A 10,755-nucleotide genomic window follows, 5' to 3' on the forward strand; every position below is an offset into this window, starting at 1 on the left:
TGTAATTATTCGATTATGGAAAAAAATAAAAAAAATATGAGTCAAATATTTTCTAATTATTACGGACAAATAATTGAAATTTTGTCATCTAGCTTATTAATAAGTACTTTATAGTCTTGAATAATATCATTATAGAAATTCTGCACCAAACAAAGTAAGTACAATGGCTTTGATACATTGGCCATGATAGTCAAATCTTATAGTAAGTCCAGTAGTCGATTTTTGGTTAGACGTTTTTATCGTCTACGCTTTTTCCGTGTATCGCAATAAGTAGGCAATTCCTGTGACAATATGCACTGGTAGGTATACCCTATTATTGTTCGGAAAGGCACAGGTTTATTGTAAAAGGGCGTCGAGAAAAGTTGAGCGTTTGCAAAATTGGACGCCTATTGGGACCAATTTGAAAACGATTGTTGATATTTTTATGGACATACAAATCGTTAGATAAATATTTCCTTATAAAACTTTAATGGTCACTTTAGAACTACTTGCGATTGCATAAGGCTTCTGAATCAGTATTATAAACTAAAAGTTTTTTTGCAAATTCCTAAACTCTAACTACCTAACAAAACATTACTTGACATTTTACAAGCGTATGTAAAAGCAATAAATTAAAAGATGACGTGGTATTTATCTGTGCCATCAGTAGCCAATTATTTGCAGTCACCTTATGAAAGAGGTGAAATTTTAATTAAATGCAGTGCGATTTCTCGTTACTTTGTTGCAAGTAATACTGGGTCGCGATTTTTGAACGACATTAAAATTATTATCCTTCATCAAACGTCTATAAACCCTTTACCTGCCGCGGTCAAGCATTCTTATTAAATGCATTAAAACTGTAAAACGTGAAGTTTCCAGCGCATGTCAGTCAGTACTGCCACAGTATAGATGACATCAGAAGCTCCAATGTGAATACTATCTCGTTATCAGTTTTAAGGGGTGTATACTGTACACAAAAAAAAGGTAAAAACTACATAACACAATCTATATTAACTTGAGTTCATGAAAATAGAAGTTTTATAAATAAGTTTATTAATTACTAACTCATTTACCTGATGTAATTGACGACGTGTTGCGTAAAACAGTTTAGCCCACAATATAACAATGATTTCATGCAGTATGAACAGTATGAATAAACTTTTGAAGTCAAACCATAGTTTTATTTCAAAGTTATTTTCTTTTCAGAAAGACTGCCGGTAGCAGTGGGCGGCTCTTACAGCTTCAACGCGCAATAGGTGACCGCAGAGTGAATCTCCACTTCAAAATTTAAGCAATGAGCTCATAGGCGTGTGGGGTTCTTAGTCTCTGGTTACAATAATTTCAATAATAATGCATCACTAAGTATAATTACTCCTCTTGTGACATCGCGCGCAGATGATGCATGCGCCCGCGTTAACGTATCGCCAGTTAATTGGGTGTTATGGTTCGCGTCACTCAGAATAATCCTTTAGCGGGCCGCATTTCAAACTGTGCCGAATTGGTAATATTTACGAAGCATTAATTTATTTACTCAACATAGTATTCAACATTTCCATACAACTTAGAGCCTACTGGTCCTATTTAATCTGTGACATCGCGCGCGGGTGATGCATGCGCTCGCGTTAACGTATCGCCAGTTAATTGGGTGTTACGGATCGCGTCACTCAGGATAATCCTTTAGCGAGCCGCTTCTCAAACTGTGCCAAATTGCTATTTGCGAAGCAGATAATGGCTCACTTAATTTTTTAAACATTTATTTTTGGTCCCTGTTCACAAAAAGGTACGGTACACACTTCCTTCTAGAAACTTTAAGTAATGTCTTTCACTATTGTTTTGGGAATCAAAAAAACTTTTGTAATTAAAATACAATAATCGGCCTCGTTCTCTTCTTTTTTCTCTTAAGGGTAAGGAGGAGATTTAGTAACATGACTCATGCATGCATGAGACATAAAGTTTTCTGCCGTTCTATAAAAATAAAAATGATAATTGCAATAAATTATAATTTTAAGATGAAATTTTATACATCGCGGATTCATGTATTTTTGTAACAGGTGTTGTAACGCGATACGAGGCATCAGATTTTTTAACCATTAAATGCCTCAAAGCTTGTCCATCCCGTCATTTTATATTATTAAACTGCAAAGTTTAACAACCGCAGTTTAACAGTGCGATCAAAATCTGCATCTGATGCTTGTCGATCGAGGCACACTAAAACGGCCATTATTCCACGCCCTTAATTGACAGCCCCGCCGATTTATTTTTGCAAAGGTTTCCAAACGAAACACTTTTTAGTGACCCGCGGGCGACGCCGAAAACCTCAATGTATATGGTTAGGTTAGGTTAGGTTAGGCCGAATTTTATCAGAGTGTGCGTGTGCGCCGCATACGTATTGGCTCGCGCTCATATACAAACCGCGCTCGGTGCGTTTCTATGAAGATGACCTACTCATTTGTATTTACTCTGGTTACGGGGTCTACTACGGAAAACGATCGACAAATTGACTCTTTCTGTCTCACTCGCAAAACGGTTCGCATAGGTAAAAAAGAATCCATCTCTTTTTTACCAAAAAATTCTAATCGAATTTCGGAGTATGGTTTGCGGCTGTGTTTTTGCAGTTTGGTTACGGACTAAAATGTACTTCGTCAATACACACACAGTTAGTATTTTTAAAGGTTTTCAGGCTAACCACTTTAACACTCCCAACAGATGGAGTCTACCTATACATAATAGGTATAGCTTTTTCCCAGTTCGTATATTCCTAGTGCTTCAAATAGTGACGTTAAAAGGAAAACTGGAGGTTTGAATTGCATTAAATACCGTGCAATGCTTTTCTAAAACACATAATAGGGGTATCAGTGGTTTTGCATTCCTTATTTTTTCAAATAGGTATTTGATATCTTTTCTCTCACGAGTATTTGTCGAATAATTATTCTGTACTTTCCACAGATTTTTTAAACTTTTTTATTTCTTGAAGCTACGGAACCAATACAGTTTTTTCTGCAAAGCATTTTATCTGTTTTAATTCACGTAATAACTTTAAACTGACGGCGTCGATTTGGACGATAAACGGTCGTTACGTGCTAAATGCTATCGTAAAATACTCAGCAGTTTATAAAGGATTTGAATATAATAAGCTGATAATTTATTGTACGCCGTAAAATAATTTTTACCGCAACGCTTGGTGAGGCAAAATTTAGCTTAGCGTCGGACTCTAAAACATGGAACGGCATCAGAGAGATTATGTGAATAAATATCTAATTAAATCTTTGTTGTTATACCCCTTACTATAAAATCATCGTTATAGCTCAAAAGATGCTACCGATGAGATGGTCAAAACTGCCGTTCTTAATAATGATGACGTTATTTATGATCGATATTATGGGGGTGAGTTCTAGTGTGAAGACCATCACAGAGGAGGAAAGATTAGATAGAGATCCCTTACTATAGATTAACAATAAACAACATACGAATAATGATTGCTGTTTTATTATAGCGAAGGATTGGGGTCAGTGACGTGACTATGTCCAAAAGTGGACTGATACAAAACTATAGCTTTAACAATAATTTTCTCTTATAAGTTGATACCATGATATTGGCGTGCTAGAGTAAAAATTTATGTGGCTCTATATTATGCAATAGTAAGTAATATTTGTGACAGAAGATGACGATAACATTAATATAAGTAATCACTTTTCCGTCTTTTGTTTTTACGTAACTGTGTAGCATCTCTGCGTAAAGCGAATGCGGAATTGAATCGGACACGAACGTTATTTTGTCTAAGAGCCAAAGCACACCATACATTGCGGCGCGGTGCGACGCCGAAGCGGTGTTGTTGCGTCGCCGCGTCGTCGTCTTAAATTTCGGCTAAACGGCGATGGCGATCAGAGGGCTTAGTGTGAGTTTACATCAAAAGCGCTCACTAGTGAGCACGTTAAAAAAATATATGAAAATTTTAGTTCTTGAAAGTTTCCGCTAGGGGCGCTGTATTATCCACCATCGCCATCGCCATCGCGCACGCAGGCATCACGTTGGTTTGGCATAACCTTTACATAGCACAAGAACGTTGCGGCGCCGCGCAGTACCGCGAAATTTCGGTGCGGCGCCGCAACGCATCGTTTGCTTTGGCTCTAAGGGGGAGTAACCCTAAAATCTAGATCGTCAATTCGTCATAACTACACAAAAAGAGAGTGAAATGACACCGCTATCTAGGACAGGAAAGCCCTCGCTTAGCACCTAGCCCATAATTATGGTCCGTGCTTCTTTCGCACTCTCTATCTGGGCAATTTATCTGCATATCGGCGGCGGTAGTGGTGTTTATATGCTAATCGTCTGTACAGTCGCCACCGCAAACGAATACGCTAATTAGGTGAGAGTACAATTTATGGGCTAATAGATGTACTTAAATGACCAAGCGAAAACGAACGAAATTACGCTCGGTTTAGAGTTCTTCAACCGTATCTGTCATTTTTTTGCAACTGCTCTTGATGGTATCTCGTTTTATAAGGTACAGATAAATCTAAGCAAATAAGTTTTGATGCTATGGGGGATTATTTTTTTTATTTGATGACTCTTCTGGATCTCGATTGTCCGATTCTTAGAATGTCTAATGCACGACCCTCTAATTTACCAGAAGCAAATGGAGGATTTGGCCTACACTCCCCACGCCGGCCAGACGGGTTGGGGGGGTTCTTTCATAAAATAACAGAAATAATAAACCGGTTAAAAGGTTGCACATCTCATAAATAGGTACTAAACAAATAATAAAAAGGTCTCTATTATAACCCTTAAACTGAAAACTTACTTAATATTTACCTGTCCATTCAAAAATCTAAGCTTTCACATTATGCAACGTCATCAACTACACCTAATCAAAAACAATTTACCAGGGACCTTAACGTTACGTTTGTATTATTTCAAACTTTCGCGAACGTCAGATGTCCGTCACTTAAGCAAATTAGAGACGGACAGCAGGCTCATTGCTTAGATGATGATGTTTGTTGATGAAGCTCTGTTGAAAAGTGTAACGAATTATAGATGACAATGACAATTTTGGAAGATGAAAGCATTATTGTAGAATGTTATTGTTTTGAAAACTTTTGGCATAAAAGCTTTTACTTAGATCAAGCATCAGCTTTATCTACACTAATATTATAAAGAGGAAAACTTTGTTTGTTTGTTTGTTTGTTTAGTTGTAATGGATAGGCTCAAAAACTACTGGACCGATTTTAAAAATTCTTTCACCATTCGAAAGCTACATAACTCACGAGTAACATAGGCTAAATTTTATTTTGGAAAACAATAGGGTCCCGTAAAATATTTGGGATTTTCATAAGACGTGGAAAAGCGCCATCTATCGTCATTGCTTAAAATCTTCTTGCGCCTGACAAAAATTTTTGAGGTACGTAAATATTCATGAAGGCAAAGCTGTCAAACGCCATCTATCGACATCATTAGTAAATTAGTAACTAAATATTACATGACGTACTATGAATAGCGCCAGCGTTGCCAGTTTTTTTTTTCGCCAAGTCGGGACTTTGGTACTTTTTGAGTGAAAATAGCGGGATTCTTCCATCAGAAGCGGGACATAGTAAAAAAACGTATAATAATCAAAGGTTTTCAAATATTTATCTTTTTATTTGACTTAAAATTACGTTTACGTGACAATAGATAGCAAAAGTAGCTATAGAAAATGTATTTTAACAATAAAAATAATATTTTAAATCAGATTTAGTACGTACGCCACGTACGGTCGAGTTCTCTCCGAAAAGCGGGACCGAGCCTGTCCCGCGCGGGACATTTAAATTTGATTTAAAAATCGGGACGTCCCGCCAAAATCGGGACGTCTGGCAACGCTGAATAGCGCTGTTCGTAAATAATATTGAAAATTTAATAAATAAAGATATTTTATGTACCTAATCTACACTAATCTACACTAATATTATAAAGAGGAAAACATTGTTTGTTTGTTTAGTTGTAATGGATAGGCTCAAAAACTACTGGACCGATTTTAAAAATTCTTTCACCATTCGAAAGCTACATAACTCACGAGTAACATAGGCTAAATTTTATTTTGGAAAACAATAGGGTCCCGTAAAATATTTGGGATTTTCATAAGACGTGGAAAAGCGCCTTCTATCGTCATTGCTTAAAATCTTCTTGCGCCTGACAAAAATTTTTGACAAAAATTATTCATGAAGGCAAAGCTGTCAAACGCCATCTATCGACATCATTAGTAAATTAGTAACTAAATATTACATGACGTACTATGAATAGCGCTGTTCGTAAATAATATTGAAAATTTAATAAATAAAGATATTTTATGTAATTGAACCATTCACTGTATGTACCTATTTGAATCATTCACAGTGTTTAAACGAGCAAGTCAAAGTGTTAATTAGTGACTTTTTACAAACTTCCTTGCAAATTCTTACTATGTGCCGCCATCTACCGAGATGAATATTAGGGTACGGTTCACCGGCGGACAAATGGGATGGGCGCGTGGGCGATTGTAGTTAAATAGGATAAGAATTACCTACTTCGTTTTTATTTTCTGTATGTAATTTGTTAGTTTTTTGGTAGGGTCTTTATTTTAATTACTTAGGTTGGTAGGTACTTACTTATTTGATTTTAATGATAATTACTATAGGTACGTATAATTTTAGTAGAAAGAAAGGTAATTGAATGACTAAGTGACTCACTCACTCATCACGAAGTCTCAGAAACTACAAGTCTCACTGGCTGATCAAAGCCAGGTGATCAAAGTGGAATTAGGGTTTCTGCTCGAGCTTTCTCGAACTCGAGAAAACTCGAGAAATTTGGCTTCATTCGAGACGAGAAAAAAATTACCGGAGCTCGAGAATTCTCGAGTTTCGATTTTGAAGCTTTAATATTCTTAAAAGCCGATTTTCTTAGACAAAAGTAAGTTTTTTTATTATTTAATAGGTCAACGTTGCTTTTAGACTGGCCTAGTCTTTTCTTTTTTAACTGATTTGATTTGCAAGTCATGATCTCAATCGAAACTAAGTACATAATAATGTTCACCAACGAGTATGCTATATTTATTATGTATGTTTAATCTGACTGAAAACTGTGATAACTAGACAGTTACCTTACCTAACAGACGTTAGGTTAGGTACTCGTGCCTCCTCGTAAAGTTAATTTAAGTTTTTTTTGTTCATAAAAAAAAATATTTATTTATTTAAGGACAGCTAACAACAATACACATTTAACTGGAAAAAACATTGAAAACAATACGTGTTTATAGTGTACTAGCTTTCCGCCCGCGGCTTCGCCCGCGTGGAATTTTGTCTGTCACAGAAAAACTTTATCGCGCGCGTCCCTGTTTCAAAAACCGGGATAAAAACTATCCTATGTTCTTTCCCGGGACTCAAACTATCTCTATGCCAAATTTCATCAAAATCGGTTGCGAGGTTTAAGCGGGAAAGCGTAACAGACAGACAGACAGACAGACAGAGTTACTTTCGCATTTATAATATTAGTTGGGATTAAAAGCTGCCACGACATGTGCATAGATTGCGTGGAAGCGTGGTATCGACTAGTCTAAAAAAAATTGAAAATTTATTTATTTATTTATCGTAATTTTGCTATTTGGACTTGTGTTCTTTAGAAAACAAGTGATTCAATTGTAGCTCCAGATTTTTATTGTTATTTATCCTTAAAGTGCACGCGACTTTATGACTTTTGTTATGATTATTAGTAAATAAATTAATTATGAAAGAAGATTTTATTTTTTGTTTATTTCCTTACCAAAATAAGTGGTACTAAATTCTAATATTGATTGTTGTGCATAAAAGTAGGTATATTAGATTAAAAAACCTGTGTTTTTATTAAATTTCAACCGATTTCAGCAGTTTTCATTAAAAGACTCGAGACCCGAGAAAACTCGAGACTTTGGCCTCGAGAATTCTCGAAACTCGAGAAAAAAAATAGGTCGAGAAATCAGAAACCCTAAGTGGAATACACCTCCTTTTAGAACGTAGGTAGTCACTAAGACGAAATTTTGCAAAATTCAACCCTTAGGGGAGTTAAAAAGGGGGTTGGAAGTCTGTATTGCAGTCCTCGGTTTTTAAAGTAAGAGACTTGAAAGTTAAAATGTACGCTCACTATGATCTCTAGATATTGTGGAGGTGTACATAATATACTGTTCGGTACACTGTGGTACTGTGTAGACATCGGTTTGCTGACGATATTGTGGTCATGGTAGAATCGTTGGAAGATCTTGGAACAATGCTCGAAGACCTTAATCGATTTTCCCAACAGGTAGGCCTGAGGGCGAACATGGACAAAACGAAGCTTATGTCGAATGTCCATGTTGCGCCCTACCCAGTTTCAGTTGGGAGCTCAATTTTCGAGATTGTCGACAAGTAGGTAGATATGTCTACCTCGGACAAACGATCCAGCTAGGTAGGTCCAATTTCGAGAAGGAGGTCAATCGTCGAATCCAATTCGGCTGGGCAGCGTTCGGGAAACTACGCAACATCTTTTAGTCCAAAATACCTCAATGCCTGAAGACTAGAGTGTATAACCAATGTGTGTTACCAGTGATAACTTATGGCTCGGAAACGTGGCCTCTCACTATAGGCCGTATACAGAAGCTCAGTTGCACAGCGTGCTATGGAGAGGGCTATACTTGGTGTTTCTTTGCGAGATCGAATCAGAAATGAGGAGATCCGTAAACGAACCAAAATCGCTAACATAGCCCAACGGATTAGCAAGCTGAAGTGGCAATGGGCAGGGCACATAGTACGCAGAACTGATGGCCGATGGGACAGAATGGTTCTGGAATGGAGGCCGCGTACCGGAAAACGTAGTGTGGGACTTCCACCTACAAGGTGGACCGACGACATCGTAAAGGTAGCAGGGAAGCGCTGGACGCAGGCCGCTTCCAATCGATCAACATGGAAAGCATTGGGGGAGGCCTATGTTCAGCAGTGGACGTCCTATGGCTGAAATGGTGGTGGTGGTGGTGATGGCTCGGAAACGTGGCCTCTCACTATAGGCCTTATACAGAAGCTCAGTTGCACAGCGTGCTATGGAGAGGGCTATGCTTAGTGTTTCTTTGCGAGATCGAATCAGAAATGAGGAGATCCGTAAACGAACCAAAGTCGCTGACAGCCCGACGGATTAGCAAGCTGAAGTGGCAATGGGCTGGACACATAGTACGCAGAACTGATGGCCGATGGGGCAGAATGGTTCTGGAATGGAGGCCGCGTACCGGAAAACGTAGTGTGGGACTTCCACCTACAAGGTGGACCGACGACATCGTAAAGGTAGCAGGGAAGCGCTGGACGCAGGCCGCTTCCAATCGATCAACATGGAAAGCATTGGGGGAGGCCTATGTTCAGCAGTGGACGTCCTATGGCTGAAATGGTGGTGGTGGTGGTGGTACATATTATGCTGAAAATGTATCATTAGAAATCAACCATGGGGGCTAACGAGATAAAAGGAGGGTTGGAAGTTTATATTATGAAAGTCCTATGTGGTTAAAGTAAGAGAGTTGAAATTAAAAATGTATGCGCTATAGATGCTAAGGGCGGATTTTACGAAACTCCACCCCTAATGGAGTAAAACGAGGTCCACGCGTACGAAGTCGCGGGCGGCCGCTAGTGTACCTATAATGTACAAACGATAAAGTGCAACAAATATCACGTACGATTATACCTTCATGCAAGATAGCAGATATTAATTACAACTACACACACAGTGTTTAGCTTTATGCCCTGTGTGTGTGTGTCCTTTCATTAGTTTACACATTTTTGTCGAAAAATTGCACCTTTTAAAACATATAAAGTATTTAAAATCTTGATGTCTGTACCAAAGTACACTTAACCGTATGAAATGTAATGCTAATTTTATTTATTTATTTATGGCTCACAAAACAAGTTACAGTCATATTTACTCATAGGCACAGATAAATTACTATCTAAATATGTAGGATTATTTTCTTGACTGAACTCCAAGGATCATCTAAGGATGATAGGTAAGCATTATTTTTAGCTAGTTCTTCTGATCTTTTTCTAGCAATTCTGACTACTTTCTTTAGCAAATCTGACGACTTTCTCAGGCAAACTTACTGCACACTTGCGCAATGTAGGCGAAGATGGACTCTCGTCTCTCACTTGCCATTACCTTATTCGTGAGATTACTACCACGCGAGCGGCCTATAATTTGACAAATAGAGAATGAGATGCATTAGTGCGCATTTCCTACGTAATGGGGTACTATGGGTCGTCGGTGTATAATTTACCGGTACGGTCGCGCTTGCGTAGTTTAGGGAGATGAGACAGCACATTGCAAATGACAGTTGGAAACTTTAGGACAGGTAGAGGTACAAGAAGAAGCTCATAGAAGTAAAAGAAATATAGAGTTATTTGTAAGTATCTCTTAAAATAATATCATCTTGAATTTGTTTTTGATTTTTACTAAAACTTCGATTACTCAATTTATTATGCCTGTGTAATGTGTATTTTTTAATGGTAGTGGGGCTTACCTTGTTTCAGTCAAATTTGACGTCTCCTGTTGGTCAGGCCTCTCTCAGGGTTTTCCAAAACGACCGATCTTGCGCAGCTCTCATGCAAGTAGAGATTACCTAGAGCAAACAAAAGCAACTAAACTGACATACAGAAAATTATGAGAAAATTTTCTAAAAGTTGGTAGGTATGTTTCTGGCGGGATACTTTGATGGTTTGAATTAAATTAAAATTTGAAGGCTTAAATAAATGTAACTATTTTCATGTTCATGTGTATACTGTTTAA

The sequence above is a fragment of the Ostrinia furnacalis genome, unplaced genomic scaffold, assembly GCF_004193835.3.
Source record: "Ostrinia furnacalis isolate ACB-3 unplaced genomic scaffold, ASM419383v2 OfSCF1743, whole genome shotgun sequence".
In the NCBI taxonomy this organism is placed as follows: domain Eukaryota; kingdom Metazoa; phylum Arthropoda; class Insecta; order Lepidoptera; family Crambidae; genus Ostrinia; species Ostrinia furnacalis.